This window comes from Ptychodera flava, chromosome 18 (assembly GCF_041260155.1).
Source record: "Ptychodera flava strain L36383 chromosome 18, AS_Pfla_20210202, whole genome shotgun sequence".
In the NCBI taxonomy this organism is placed as follows: domain Eukaryota; kingdom Metazoa; phylum Hemichordata; class Enteropneusta; family Ptychoderidae; genus Ptychodera; species Ptychodera flava.
This window is the reverse complement of record NC_091945.1, coordinates 26,004,148-26,020,975: the sequence shown is the minus strand read 5'-3', so window position 1 is coordinate 26,020,975 and position 16,828 is coordinate 26,004,148. Positions and strand designations below refer to the sequence as shown.

General features: G+C 39.5%; 1 pseudogene; it reads left to right on the top strand.

Moving 5' to 3' along the window:
- Positions 1–2,746: 2,746 nt before the first annotated feature.
- Positions 2,747–16,828, top strand: part of LOC139117858 (heat shock cognate 71 kDa protein-like) — a 46,789-nt pseudogene continuing 32,707 nt past the window's right edge.

Sequence of the window (16,828 nt, the reverse complement as noted above, 5' to 3'; positions counted from 1 at the left end):
AACCCATATTCATATAAACACTAGACCAATGACAGCACAGATGAATGCATCTGTTTCCTTGTGGAAAAGACTTTCTAGTAAAGTACTTACATCAATCAAATCATAACTAAAGACCTGCTTCTTTGAGGAAGCATAGTCATGCGACACTTTGTAAAGTGCTAGAGAAATATTTCTATTTTCTTTGTCTAGAAAACTAAGGCGATTGTGCTCAGCTAACGTTTGAAGTTGTTCTAAAATAACGTTCAGGACCCGATCAACAAAATGTTACACTTAGTTGGGGTGTACTTGATAAGTGGAATGGCGTTTTTGTCCAATCACTGGCCGTGCTCGGTTTAGGCGTCAAATTCAAAATTCATTGTTATCAGTCCGTACATATTGACACATACCCACTAACTTACGCGAAGTTTTGTCACTGTCTTCGTCTATCAGATGCGTTTGATTCACAGGCGTGATGTGGACTGGGTAGTTTTAGTGTAGAGTTAGGCTACGTTCTGACGTTCCCATCCAAAGGCTATCCCTCTAAGGTGTAAAAGAAACTTGTTCGGCCTGCAAATAAAAACCACCCATCCCAGTCGAAAAATAAAAATAATTCCTACATTCAGTTACCTCGTTTGATGTGGAAGGCCCTCTACTATCCAAAAACATACTTAGAAACATAGAAAGTGGTGAATCCTTATCTGATGCCGTTGGTGGCATTTCTTACAGACAATCAATGATGTGGACGGCGTTCCATAATGATAATGAGTTGAGTTATTACAACGGTGGACATCAGAAACACAAATCAAAATGCGCCAGATTTCTTCTGATGCTTTCATTTTATTGGGACATGAGTGTTTTTGGACAATAGGTAACTGAATGTGGAATTGTGTTTATTTTTCGACCAGAACGGGTGGTTTTATTGCAGGCCGGACAAGTCTGTTTCACACCTTTGGGGTAGTCTACTAAATTCACAGCACAAACTTTACACTTAAAACTACCCAATCACATTACGCCTGTGGTTTGATTGCCTAATGAGTCAAAGCAAGCAAGGGTAAATTCCTGATCTGTGGACGCTGTCACCAGATTATCACCGGATTAACTTAGACAAAGTCAACAACTAACGCACCAGCAAGGTATAAAAGAAGAGCTGCCGCGTTCGTTGTTGACTTGTCAAAGTCAATCCAGTATAATCTGGTCATAGGGTCCACATATTAGTAATCTACACCTGCTTTCTTTGCGCATTAGGTAATCAAACTCTTTAGATAATAGACGCAGCATGTTGATAAAACTTTTACAGCGGCAGTGTTAAGATAAGACCAAGTCACCAAAGGTTTGTAGAATAGATCTTTAGTAGCAATAAAACAAAATGCCTCTACCCACCCCTGGGGACGGACATGTAGGCACCCCTATGCATATAGTAGTAAGAAAGTATGTTCCTTCAAAATGTTTAAGCTAAAATATGTTTTTGTGATACATTGCCAATTAATGAGAACAAGAGGTATCGTTTAAAATTTGATACCAGTAAACAATGGTGTACTAAACGTGCAAAAGCTTTTATCTCTCGTATGTATTTCATAGATTGGCTATGCTTGGTAAGTAAGAGGAAATCTTGACTAAACTTCTCTCTAGGAACACTTTCTGACTTATTGCGACAAAGAAAAAGGACTGTCACATTGTTGAATGTAGCAACGCGTGTTTTGTGCACAGCCTGACGAGTTGCTGAGTATCTCATAGTAAGCTGTGTATTTTACTAGTTTTTTTCACTTTTTGTTTTCACATTTATACACCTGCATCTGTAACCTAAGGAGCTTCAGTAAGTTTCGGTATCAGAGGTCGCGGCATTTAAAAGCTTTGACGCTGAGTACAATATCTGTAGGTGTTATTGAAGCTATTTCAGCATTGAACTCAAAGCTGAAATACGCCAATTCAATAGAAAAGACAAGGAAAGTTTTTCCTTTTTTCACAAAACAAAATATACATCTTAACATTCAGTAATTTATGGAGAGACTAATGGCCAGTCCAATATCTGTGAACCTGAGTGAAATTATGCTGCTTTACTACTACAATTTCTGCTACTTGCACTGCGCTGCACAGGTTGAAGTTTCTTTCTACTGAAGTTTTCGTTCTCAGTCTGCTCGCAATCGCTCGATGCATTGCGCGACACGATTCCTCAAGACGCTATAATTTCGCCTTTTTCTGGTAATATTGGACCAAAACGGTGTACAATTATTAAGAAAATATCGAAATTAATATCTTCGTACATGGTACTCTTCAATATTGTCCTAGACGGGACATAACCTCCTCTGCGAATTTAAATTCAAGTATTTAAATTGTGAATAACTTTATATTACAATATATGTTTATAAACACTAGCGACAATATTATATGCGAGCCTTATCTGTGCGTTTCTCATAGTATGCATGTTTGCCAGCTCTCTCTGCTTTTTCGTTTGACTGTGATTGTTCCCAACATTGGGTCTAGCCTACCCATAACCCAACATTATGACGCTCACATACCACCCGCGGCCCTTTGGCAAGGCTAAAACTACAACTATTTTATATAAAGAGCAGTGCATTCGTATTGATATCGCCTTTCGGATAACTGTAGAATTATCTTTGATACACACAGGGTAAAAGGTAATTAGCTGAATGATACGAGCAATGTCCGCGTCATCGAAAAGTTCAATGTGAAATATGCTAAACAATGATCCAGAAATACATAGTGTTGTAATGCATTTCTTTACCTCTTCTAGATTTTTAAAGAAACTATGGCTGCCGTTGGTATTGATTTGGGTACATGCTACTCCTGCGTTGGTGTGTTCCAGCATGGCAAAGTTGAAATCATAGCCAACGACCAGGGAAACCGTACAACTCCCAGCTATGTGGCTTTCACAGATACAGAGCTTCTCATCGGAGATGCTGCCAAGAATCAAGTTGCCATGAACCCAACCAATACTGTGTTCGGTAGGTTATTAAAATAATCTCTTCTAACACCAATATCAGTTCCTCTTGATAATTTTATGACTGTCTTTGTCGTTATAAATCGTTTATGTACAATACATATTGATACTTTACTTTGTTTAGGAGAAATAAAAGTATGATAAATCATCACTTTAGGATTTTAACATTTGCATTGCCGTTGCTCGCGTCATCATGTTCTTTTCTGGTAAATTATGACATAACTTCAGTATCGAAGTCTGACCTTACTCAGCAGCATAGTATTTGCAGAGTAACATTTCCCTCCTATGTATCTATCTTCTTGGCTGTTTAACTGCAAATTTAAAGGCGGCGGCAGGTCAAAATGTGATTTACAACCTGGCACTAAATTAAAATTCATATTGGTAGGCAGGTCTTCTTGTCATGATTTTTAATAATGTGTTGTATTAAGTAAGACCTGGGTGACCTTCAGTCGACAAATTTTCTTAATTTGTTATCCATCGTTAACAAATATCATTTTCAAGGCGTCAAGCGTTTAATTGGTCGCCGATTTGAAGATTCAGTAGTCCAACAAGACATGGAACTGTGGCCATTTAAAGTTATTAATAACGAAGGTAAACCAAAGATTAAAGTAGAGTGCAAAGGAAAAGAAAGAACCTTCTACCCGGAAGAAATCAGTTCCATGGTTCTCCTCAAGATGAAGGAAAGTGCCGAAGCATATCTTGGAAAGGTATGTTAATACTTACTATAATTCAGAGGTGTGATCTGTACTGTACTCTATTTCTCACTGTTAAATTTGAACAAACTGTGTAATAAGGTACGAAAATTTTATGACATAACTTCAGTATCGAAGTCTGACCTTACTCAGCAGCATAGTATTTGCAGAGTAACATTTCCCTCCTATGTATCTATCTTCTTGGCTGTTTAACTGCAAATTTAAAGGCGGCGGCAGGTCAAAATGTGATTTACAACCTGGCACTAAAACTGTGGTTTGTCTAGAGAAAGGCGACTCATGTAAGCAAACACTTTATTAAATGATTACTGGCACTGTTTGGTGCCAATGGCAAGTTTGAATAATGAGAATTCTTTTCTAAAACATTGCTATTGTAACCACATATTTGCAAACACGTGTGTGATTGGTCATAGGTGGTGATAGGTATCAGAAATGTGTGTTGTGGCCACAGATTGCGCTAGATATGGGTTGTCCTTGCAATCTAAGAGTGGGAAATCCCTTATATTGACTTTGCACGCTAGTGGCCTTGAACACAGGAAAATAGAATAGTATGTCCATGTGAAGTATTGATTTTGCAATACGTGGTGTTTTACAAAAATGTCACTTTACTGTAAAAATATTTCTAACCACTGTAAGTGATCAGATGCATCAATACGCCTATTTGGTCAAAAATTATTAATCACTTCTAATTTGAATGAAGTAGTCCTAATGATAAATAGTTCTGAGAGACACGTATCTTTGGGAGTCACACCATAACGGTATGCAGTGGCATCACGATTTTTGGGCTGCTGAGTTGAGATGATTTTGGACAGCAGTGAGTTTGCAGTTTGGAACCGAACAGCTACTGAGGTTGAAATGTGTATGCTATCCTGATGTACAGAACATTCCTATGAAGTTTTAGCCAGAATGGTGAATTTGTGGACCTCTGAAGTCAGATTTTGTGCCTTGAATGTGCTGACCACGGACACGTGTATGTTCTGATATTGCTGTCTCATTCACTGGTATTACTATGCTAGTATGAAGTCCATGTACTGGTGGTGAGACTGTGCTGTTGGCTAAACAACCAATGCAGATAAGTCGCTGTGTTTGAGAAACTCTTTACTTGAATTTAGAAGCTGTTTAGCAGAAACTGTTGCACTTGTATATGTATGCTGGAGAGTGCTGGAGAGTGCTTAATGTTACAGTTGCCTAGCAGTTTTAAGGCCTAAGGCACTTGGACAGCCAGAGTGTGAGTACCTGACCAGTGTGTAACAACGAGTTTATGGTCTGCAGTGATTTCCTGCCACGAGTGTGTAACATCAGTGTGAATCCACAATGGGTGCACTTGTTCCAACCTGTTGAATGAAGAGAAGTTGAACTAATGCATTGAGAGACTGTGTTTGGAAGCAGACGACGCGTGAAGATAGGCCGTTTATTCAAGCAGCTGTGAACTGTAATGTTCTGTGTATATGAATTATTATGGAGATGATTATTATATGAGAACTGAATATTTACTTGCATTGCTGAGAAACTTGGTGTGATTATTCAGAGTCTACAATATGTATCAGAGTCTATGTTATATTTTGTTTATAATTATTTCCTTGTTTGCATAATATCCTTGGTTTATAAGGTTGCTGAATATTGTGTAGCACATTTAGTCAGAGATTGTACGAGATTGTTGATAGTTGAGTTTTGTGCCCGGTTACATAAGTTGCATTTAGGCAAATAAGCAGATGTTTAGAATCAATTGTGTATTTTGAGTTACTCGAAAACCAGTTGATCCAGTGACTCATTTACTAGTCGCGTATGTACAATATAGTGATACATAGCGAGTTTATGCTGACAAACAGTTGCACATTTTGGCAATTCATTCTGTAAAAGCTGTGTACAATTATAGCCCCCCCTGTGTTGAATGTTGCACTTATATGATGTATTATTTATTTTCTGCAAAATTTGCTGTGAAGTGACTTTACTGTATAGAGTTTTGGAGATAATACATTCAATTTTAAGTAACATACTGCTTACTTGTGTTTTGTCTAGCCTTTCGTGATTCTACACATCCGTAAGTTTTTTATATGCCCGGTACATATCAACAATTGAAATCCAGATTGGATGCCCCAGAGAATAAACAAATCCTTATGTAATTCATACTTGTTTTCGAGTTAGTCCGGCAAAAAATTGGTTACACTATGAAAATTTTCCCTAAATCAGGACATATGAAACTTTGTGAGAATTTGGGTAGAATCTTTGAATTTTCGTTGCTAGCTTTACTGGTGGACAGCATTGTCCCCGAGGCTGTCTCATGCTCAGTTAAGCAATGTTTATTACTTTGTCAAAGTTTGTGCGCAATGTTTGATAGCGGCTATGTACGTCTGAGAGCTTAATAAACCCTATAACGTTTGGAGGGGTCGCAGTCAGAATAAGTGTAACAACTTAGCTCAGCTGTTAAACAATTCTTTCTTAGGATGGGGATTTGCCCGAGCAGTTTGACTGTGATGTCTTCGCTGGGTGACTGGGTACCATACGTTGTGAGTTGAATCCTATCGAAAAGATACTGTATTTTCGACACTTGCTTAATACAACTGTTATGGGACAGATTGTCCACGAGGCTGTCTTCCGATGTATTCATTATAAACGGTGCGGGTATTTGGGTGCGGATATAACACCTCTTGGCTGAACTTTTGCTAATTTTCACCCCAGGGGTACGGATTTCGTGACATTAAAGATGTCATCTACCACAAATCCTACACGATAATATGTTATTCCGACAACAGAATCTCTCTGTTCCAAAGAAAGTGAGAAATTTCGTTCGAAATGATCAATTTCGATCACTTCCGGAAGCCAAAGTCGGTTATCGCTGTGCGCCGCCATTTTGAAACAAGCCAAATCTCACGAGAACGAACGGTCAACTCAAGCCGGAATTAGAAAATCGTTTGCTTTAGAGCTACAAACGGGAATAACAAGTGTTTGTTTTGCATCAGACGGCCTCTCTTTGCGGCCCTGTTACAATAAACTGATCAGAATCATGTTATAACCTGTTTTAAATGATTTTCGTTGGTGAACTTTGCATTTCCGAATTAAATTGCTACATAATCTATCATTGAAATTCTAGAAAATAAATGACGGCAATTCAACCTAAATGGCAAAAATATGCAGCGAATACAGAAATTAGCATGCAATATTGCCATTGCCTGAAAACATCAACGACGATACTTAGGGGTTATTACACGATTTTTGGGCGATACCGCGTCGTATTCGAGTGATGTTTTCCATATTTTGACGAGTTGCGCAGCCTTTATCATACATGCATGCTTTGGTTACGACTGTTTTCCCACGGACGTTCCAAAATTAGCGACGAAATCAACTGAAATCGACCTTGCTTTGTACTCGCTGTACTCACAAAAAATGGTTGCTAAGGAGTGATGACAACAATAAATGCGCAGCACTTCCACCACAGAAGATAGAGTCTTTCAATGGTTATTCTCTGAAGTATAAGGCTTTATCATGCATTTCGACATGGTATAGAAATACGATGGTATCAACCGGGACTCGAACCCACAACGCACGGCACCCAATCACCTAGCGCAGAGGACAACACTGAGGCACATGATGACCGTCTGTATTATCTTTAACAGTTTACAGAAGGCAGACCTAAATAGATTGTAAGCACCTTTATACACATGAACCCAAAGGAAGGCCATGTACATGCAAGAAAATTGTTAGAGGGTGAGTATGGGAATCCATATGTGATGGCTTACTCTAAACAGCTGAAGCCTTGCCTGAAGTGAAATCTGAAGACAAATCTGCTCTCAAGGAGTACACTTTGTTCTTGACCAAATGTGACAATGCAATGAAAGGAGGACCACATCTGAGAGAGTTTGACCACAACAGAAACCTGCAGATGCTAGTCTACAACTTGCCGTATAAGCTGCGGAAACGATGGCGTACAAACACATTTGATATACTACAGAGCAGATCAGTATGTTTCAGGGACTTGACAGAATTTGTGAACAGGGACGCCAAGATAGCGACCCAAGAGCTGTTTGGTGACCTGACCAATACTTCGACTAAGGTGGTTACAAAGTCTACCAAGAAGGGAAATGTCAAGAAACGTACTGCATTGGCTGTAAGTATGGAAATAAAACTGCTGACAGAAACGAAGATCAGTGATAATGTAAAGTGTTTATGTTAAAATTGTTAGAGGATGGTGATCACTAATCAAAACAGTGATGCTGCACGGATACTGATCATAAAATACAGAATTACAAGGTCTTTGCTAAAAAATCTTACAAGGACAAGAAACAGCTGTTGAGATCCAAGAACCTGTGCTATGGCTGTCTCAGATATGCAAAACACCTTGTTAAGGATTGCACAAACAAGTTGACATGTGAAACGTGGAAGGAAACATCCCACTGTATTGCATTACCCTGGCAGTAGTGCTGAGAATGAGCATGCCATAACGACAACAGTAAGGATGGTTGATGCTACATGTCAAATCGTACAGCCTCAACAGCATACTTATAAACGAGTGGTAATAGCAGTCAAATTGAGATGTAAAGCCACAGGACTAACTGTTCAGACATATGCATTTTGGACAACGGAAGTGACACTGTATTTTGTACAGAGAAAGTTAGACAACAGTTGAATGTCGGTGGAAAGAAGACTAAAGTATATTTGCATACCATTACAGGGAAAAACATGGTTGATAACCATATCATCAAAGGCCTTGAGATCACTGATCTAGAGGAAAATAATTTTATAAATTTGGCTTCCGCCCGCATATACTCTGAGCAAAATTCCTGTGACATCTTAACCCAGGCTGACATTAAGAGTTATCCATATCTAGAGAGGGTACATCTGCCAAGTATTGACGCAGAAATCGGTCTGTTAATAGGCAACAACGTGCCAGATGCCTTTGAACCATGGGAAGTGATTAATAGTATAGGAGGGGGACCATTTGCTGTTCGCACTCGTCAAGGCTGGGTTGTAAATGGATCCCTTATAAGGACTGGCATTGCAGACGATGATATAAACCAGGCTGTTGTGAACAGAATACAAGTAGGACCAGCAGTTGACCGGCGCTGATGGATTACTTCAACAGAGAGTTCAGTGAATGCACTATCGATGATAAACCGGAACAATCAATAGAGGACCAAAGATTCATGAAAATGATGGAGACAGAAATCAAGTACCATGATGGACATTACCAGGTACCATTACCATTCGAAAGGACAATGTATGTTGCCAGACGAGAACAGAACGGTTGGAGAAAAGAGCTTGAACCAGTTGACGTAACGTTTTAAAAGAGATAAAGCATATTATTGAGAGTATGCAGCATTTATTGAAGGTATAGTGGAAAAGGGCTATGCCGAGAGGGTGCCACAGTCTGAGTTACAAGGGCCGATGGAAAAAGAAGTATCTTCCTCGTCACGGAGTTTACCAACCTCAGAAACATAGAATAAGAGTCGTCTTTTATTGTAGTTTAGAGTATAGAGGAACTTCACCGAACAAAGAGTTGTTACAAGGTCCTGATTTGACAAACTCCTTGCTTGGAGTATTGGTGAGATTTCGGCAGGATAGAATAGCACTGATGTCGGAAATTGAGGCAATGTTTTCGCCGGTCAGAGTGCCCAAAGAAGATCAAGATTACCAGCATTTACTCTGGTGGCCAAATGGCGATGTGAATGAACCTCCGGCAGAATATCGCATGAAAGTTCACATTTTTGGGGCCACATCATCACCGAGCTGCGCTAACTATGCCCTGAGAAAATGTGCAGACAAGTCCTCGGACCGGATGTAAAGGACACCATCGATATCTTGCTCTATGTCGATGACATGTTAAAGGTGGTTCCAAACAAGACGTAGGGGCAGGTTTTGGCCAAAGGGCTGATAGACACATGCAACAAAGGTGGACTCAGACTGACAAAGTGGATCAGTAATGATTGTTCTGTTTTAGAGATGATACAAGAAGAGCAGCGAGCAAAAAAGTGAAACATTTGGATTAACAGAGAGACAGTTTACCCTCAGAACAAGCCTTGGGCATGAAGTGGAACGGGCAAGCAGACGTCCTTGGTTTTAAGAACAGAGTCAAAGATAAATGGGTAAAAAGGCGAGGTATTTAGGGAGTTGTAAGCTCAGTCTACGACCCATTAGGCATGGCAGCTCCCGCCCTCTTACCACCAAAGATAATGCTTCAAAAGCTTTGCATAACAAAATTGGACTGAGAGGATGAAATACCCAGTAAACAATGTGAACGATGGTAAGATTGGATGAGATATCTACCATTGGTAGAAGAACACTTTATGGTCCCTAGGTGTATCAAGCCTGAGGAATATGGCGATAAAGATTCCATACAATTACATTACTTCTCTGATGGAAGTGAATCAGGGTACGGAGCTGTGTCATATATTAGGACGATTGACAAGAACGACATCATTCACTGTGCCTTTTTGATGGCCAAGGCTAGGGTGGCGCCATTGAAGGGAATAACAAGTCCTCGCATAGAGTTGACAGCAGCTACTGTAGCCATGCGCATGGATAGGTTACTCAGAAAGGAGTTGCATTTAGAAGTCAGTGGATCTTTCTTCTGGACCGACAGCAAAACAGTGTTGCGGTATATAAATAATGAAACCACAAGATTTCATACTTTTGTGGCAAATCGAATAGCAGTGATTCGTAGTGGATCAGAACCATCAAGTTGGGCATACATAAACAGCAAAGACAACCCAGCAGATAAGTGTTCACAAGGTTAAACTATTGATGCATTTCTTGACATAAAACGTTGGCTGCGGGTTCCAGACTTTTCTATGGACTGCACAGAGTAAATGGTCAAAGGATGGTATATTGATGGTCAACTTGACCAGGTGATCCAGAGGTAAAGAAAAACGCCAAGGCACTCACTGTAGAGGCCAGTGAATCACAGGACTTCATTCAAGGTCCAATTGAACTTTACTCTAGTTGGTATTGGCTGAGAAGATCAGTGGCATGGATTCAAAGATTCAGCGGCAAGAAGTATAGTGAGCAAGTGTGTGATCTGCAGATGCAAGCGGGCCAAACTAGGTGACCAGAAGATGGCTGATTTGCCAGCTCACCGAGTACTGCCACATCAACCACCATTTACAAATGTTGGGGTTGATTACTTTGGTCCCATTGAAGTGAAGATTAAGGGATCATCAGTGAAGAGATACCATGTCATATTTACGTTTCTTGTAGTCATGGCAGTTCACATTGAAGCTGCAGATTCTCTGAGTACAGACTCCTTCATAAATGCTCTGAGAAGATTATCGCAAGGAGAGGGCCAGTAAAGATGATAAGATCTGACAACGGCACTAATTTTGTAGGTGCAAAACGAATACTACAGGAAGAAATTGACAAGTGGAATCAACAGAAGATCCTTGACAACTTGTTACAAAAATAACATAGAGTGGATGTTTAATCCGCCTTATGGTTTGCACGTCGGTGGAGTGTGGGAAAGGCAGATTCGTACTGTACAGCAGCTGCTACCGTCTTTAGTGAAACAGTAGCAACTTACAGATGAGAGTCTACGGACATTTTGTGTTAAGTAGAGCTGCCGTCCATTCACAAAGTAATCGGATAACGTAAGCATGTTGTTAAATATGAAATGAGCAGCGCTTTCACCTGGTCTATTTGAAAGTAATGACATATACGGCAGTTCACAGATGGAAGCAAGTACAATACCTGTCAGACATGTTTTGGAAGCGTTGTTTAAACGAATATTTATCTTTCCTGCAAGAAAGACAGAAGTGGTTCAAGGTGAAGAGTAATTGGAAGTTGAAGATGTAGTCTTAATCAAGGATGAGAATACAGCAAGAAATGTATGGCCATTAGGTACAGTCACCAAAATTATGCCAGATAAAAAACGTCTTGTGAGAAGAGTAATGGTGAAGCCAAAGAATGTTTTAGAAAGACCATATGACAAACTTTGTGTGTTATTGGAAGCAGATTAGAATTATCACAGTGTAAACACCTATTTACATGCTACCCGTGCGTGGATGAGTGAACTTACCAGTTGAGTTTTCCTGTGTGATATAAAGATCTCAGTCAGTGGACAGTATATCTGATTGCCTGAAGCCAGTCCACGATGACGGATGGAGTTTTAGATGGATGTATGCCATGCTTGGCAGAATTGTTTGACCAAGACGTTGTCTGGGCATGGTCGATATGAAGTGAGACGAAGATTTTCAAAGATCGTGTTTGAAATTTTGAATTTTGTGTTTTTTGTAGTTGTTATGTAATTTCAGCATTCGAATTTATGTGAGGCATCAAAGGACTGTCGTTAGGAGACAATTTCCATTTGTTTTATGGACAATTTTGAGGGCTGGTGTAAGGACGCCTCAACCAATTAATTTACCCTCGTTTGAGTTTGGGCTCCCATCGGCCATATGGTGCTAGTTTATTGACATTGAGGCTAGAAGCATGGCATCGACCACTGCGGACTTTTTGGTCGCAGCCTAGTGAGTTTGTCAGTTTTTACAGAGTTATAGAAGTTTTTCGGAATTTTGATGGAGTAACCGACTTCACGAAATTTAGTTGATATGTAAGAGGTTACAGTGTTGATGTTCATCCAGTTTAAGTGTTTGAGATCAGCGTTCCGGAATAGACGGGTGCAGTTCGGTAAAGGTAATTGTCTGTACATTTCTACTAGTTGGTACGTTTGATATTGGCTGGTGTGCGTCAACTCATGTGAGTAAACGGAACTCTTGTTATCAACGATAACTTCGAATCTATAGTCTTGCAGGAAATATTCAGCGCCATAAAAGGGGTCCGCTACGTCTATACTGACTATCAGTTACTGATGTAGCGCATACAGCTGATGTAAGTGATTAATATGCCACGTGCCCTACAGTTCGCAGGGAAATATAACACGAAACATCTGGATACAAACGATTAATAACCATTCACTTTCTTAAGGTAGAATGCACCTCGGGACAGACATTTGGACTCCCAAACTTTTACAATTCTCTTCTGATATTCAACATATGGGGGTTCATTTTAAAGTTCTTGGTGTAAGAAAACTTTTCACCGGCTTAGTTTTTCGAAATTCGAAAATTTATATTTTTCTCCATAGAGTTAACACAGGGATGGCGGCCATTTTGAATTTGTAATATCGGTAAATCTTGGGTAATTTGTTTCTCTAGTACAAAATTTGCACGGTGACCCCCTATTTTTATTCTTGATTTTGAAAGAGAATGATTGAAAGATTCCTTGAGGAAAGTTAGAGCAAAAGTTTAAGTCTTTCACTTTCGAGGTGCATACTACCTTAATACATCGACTCTATACTGAAAATAATGAGTGAGCTGTGGGATCACCACCCCCGTTCACTTTTTTACTTGACCAAAATAATGAGAGAGCTAAAGGGTCAACCCCTTGTTTTTTTGTAGTTCGCGAAATGCTCAAGGAAAAATTTGGATACCAAGACCCCCTAAATTTTTTAGTTTGTCCACCCCTCCACAAAGTTTGTGGTAGCGACCCCATCTTCATTTTCCCATCAAACAAGTACTCCACATTTTCAACAAGCACGGCCCGGTTTTTTTTCTCAGTATCCTCTTATATCTCACAAATATTTATAATAAGTTTGCAACAATCGTCTCGCCGTAGCCTATCCCCCATTATCATATAGCCTCATATTTATTAGGAATACACGAAAATAAACATGCATTGGGCAGTCCTGCTCGCAGATATTCAACACCTGTTACTAGCAGTTTGTAGAGCCGCATTCCTAAGGCAAGTTTGTGGGCCGTATTCCGAAGGCAAGTTCGTAAAATTGATTCATTTTTCAAACTTATCGGTGGACATTTTGATTATCAGTCAAAGCCAACTTGGGTTAACCCAACTCTGGCAAGGTCAATGGCATCTGCTGAATAGCACACAAAATGACGATTATGAGAGAGTATACAAATTGTGAATTTCTGGCTGCATGAGACGCTGCTGCACTAAGAAAAGCTTTTTACAAAATTGACAATACTCCCAGGTTACAATATTCCATCAAATAAACTTTTTAACCTCTGAAATGTTTGGTAATAATGGCAAATTTGCCAAAATTAAAATAATTGCATTTGGTCATAATTTTTTTATTTTAATTAGATTCTTTACAGTACAAAGTTTTATTTTTGTGTTATTTAACGATGAGAATGTGAAAATTTAGAAAATCAAACATGATGACCCCATCTTCTTTCTTTAATATTTGATCATTCTCATATGCCAGAATTCAAATCCTTGGTAATTGTTAAGTCTCCTGCTCTTCCATGTGTTCTCTCTGGCCTGATCTTGTGTATAAGTATTTTCACTGTCATGCGCATCAAATGACCCTGACCCAAACTCTTCTTTAGCTGCTTCATAGTCACAGCTATCTCTGCCACTGCCGGTGACAGTTACTCTGCCAGTAGGCGGTACAAGGGCAGTAGCTATATTAACTTTGATAATTTTGACAATGAATTTTGTTCAGCTTATACAACTGCGTTCTTGTTCCACTCCCTAAGCATGTTAAACTATCAAGTATTCAGCTTGCCAACAATCCATTATTCAGCTTGCCACCAAAGCCTGTGAATATGTACCGCGCATTTGTATCATTGACATATGATTTTAAGATTGAACTCTCATTCAATTATCACCAAATATATGTATATGGAGGCTTTTGACGACAAACTGAATATTATGTGTTTCAGCATGCTGTAGGGAGATAGCGAGAAAATGTATTGATATATTGCATAGAAACAATGAAAAAATATTAACTGTTGCAGCTTCAGGCCCGATACTAGGTTTGTTGTTTTTTATGAAAATTCATACATTTAAAAAAAAAATTTGAGACAAAAGTATTATGCGACAAAACAGTTCTAAATTTTGTTTAATTATTTCTAACTTTGGAATAATTTGATGACATTAAAATGTGATTCATTTTTCATTGAATTACCCACCAAACCATGGAATCGTAAAAAAGTAATTGGGAACCTCTTCCTACAGGTAAAGCAAAACTTTCAAGTCCCCTCTGCACTACCCTTAAAACTTTCGAATCCCCCTGAATTCCTCAAGCCCCCCTAACTGTTTGTGAACGCAGCCTTAGAACGCGTACTTCATTGGCTCTATAACGTGTATAGGGATCGCTGTCAGAATAATTGTAACAACTTACCTCGATTATGAACACAGGGTCTCGCGAGCAATATTCGTATAGAAGTTATGAATATGATCAATAAATGTCTTGTATTAAACTATTTTTCATTATACAAGCCTTACCTATGTCTAGTGTGTGCCTATTACTTTACCCTAGCTATCTGTGTATAGTATTTCAAAGAAAACAGTCTATATCTGTTAATTGCCCTCCCTAATCCCCTTCATTAATTTGTTCTGCCGATCACTGACGCGGGGGCTTATCGCCCTGACCAAATACCTCGTTAGCAGCTCATAAGGTAGTAGACGGAAAGGGCTAAAACTCCCAGGGTCCGTGGCAAGAGGATAGGATTAAAGTACATATAGACATTTAATTTGTGCTCGATGTATAGATAAACAGGAATAAACAAAGTACAGTATAAGGTATGCATGTGTGCTCAAATGCCATTACGTTATCTTCTAAGCAGTCAGGAATGACGATGTCCGCTTTGAATTTTCGTGTAAAGAAATGATACGAACATATTGGAGTCAGAAGAAATATTTTGTCCCCTGATGTCTCATAAAATTGAGGCCAAATGAAGTACATTCCTTATCATTGTAAGAGAAAATCAACTGATTGTGAAGCGTACAGGTTGCTATGTTACCTCAAAGACTAGACTGGCCCTCGTCGTTTGGAGTTTCTCGGCGTACACTGCAGCATGGCTTTCAAAGTTCCACTCCACGATCTACGCGACATGTACGTGTTGCTTCTATCTCGCGACAACCTAACTACTAACGCGACAGTCTGCTGAAGTTTATTCCTGTAATTCTACTACTCTGTTTTGACATCTAAATGCCACAGACGTCAGACTTAGGCAAGTGTAGTACCTCCTTTCTTTACGTCGGTCATTATACAGACCATGGAGGTCCCTCTTTCTCTCTACCTCCATGTATACAGACTCAGTCCCCCATTATACAGACCATGGTCATGCCGGTGGGACCGTCTCTGCTACCTCCATGTACAGACCGAGTACAGACCAATGACGAACTATCTTATGGAGGAGATGTCACGCAAATGGTAAAGAACACGATTGGAACTATTTTGTGATTATAAGATGAACAGTCAAAGTCACAGAATGTGCTCTCTAAGAGATGGTTTACCCAAAGCATTTAGTAATTATCAATTTTTCGAGTGAAAACATCAAAACTGTAAATATTGAATTAAATGTTAAAGTAGTATTAAAAAATTGTAGCATTTAAAGCCATCTGCTTTTCAAAAATGTAAATTTATCCTTTTTGACAATTTTTTAAGGAAAATTCATCTCATTGATACACATTCTTGAAAATGTCAAGATTAGAGGTCAACACTTGATGATTGCTGTATTGTTTAGAGGACCTGGATGCATTTGAAGGTTTGGAGATCATATCTGATTGGTTCTTTACTATTTCAAAGTGCCTCTCTAGTCCAGTCCTTAAAAATGTATAGGGGTCATATCTAAGTGGTCCCTTAAAAGATTAAGGGACACATCAGGGTGGTCCCCGAAAGTTTCAAGGACTCATCTGGGTGGTCCCTGAAAGTTTCAAGGTCACATTAGGATAGTCCTTGAAAAATTCAGGGGCACCTCAGGTTGGTCCCTGAAAGTTTCAAGGACTCATCCAGGTGGTCCCTGAAAGTTTCAAGGACTCATCCGGGTGGTCCCTGGAAGTTTCAAGGTCACATCAGAGTGGTCTCTAAAAGATCCAGGGACACATCAGGGTGGTCCCTGAATGTTTCAAGGACTCGTCTTGCAATGGCGGTTTTTGAAAGATTCAAGGTCACATAAGGATAGTCCTTGAAAGATTCGGGGACACCTCAGGTTGGTCTCTGAAAGTTTCAAGGACTCATAGTCTTAGTCATGTTCACGCTACAATCACAGTTGCTGACATCATTGTCGAGATCGGGAACAGCACTGTCAGTGTCACTCCACAAAGGACCGTGGTAACAGACATCAAATTCGTCGGAGATATCCAGTATTCCGTTGCTTTCCATGTAGTCCTGTCATTAAATAATTGGGGTAATGGACGTCCTACATTCAGAATCGGCAACCTTTCCCGACGA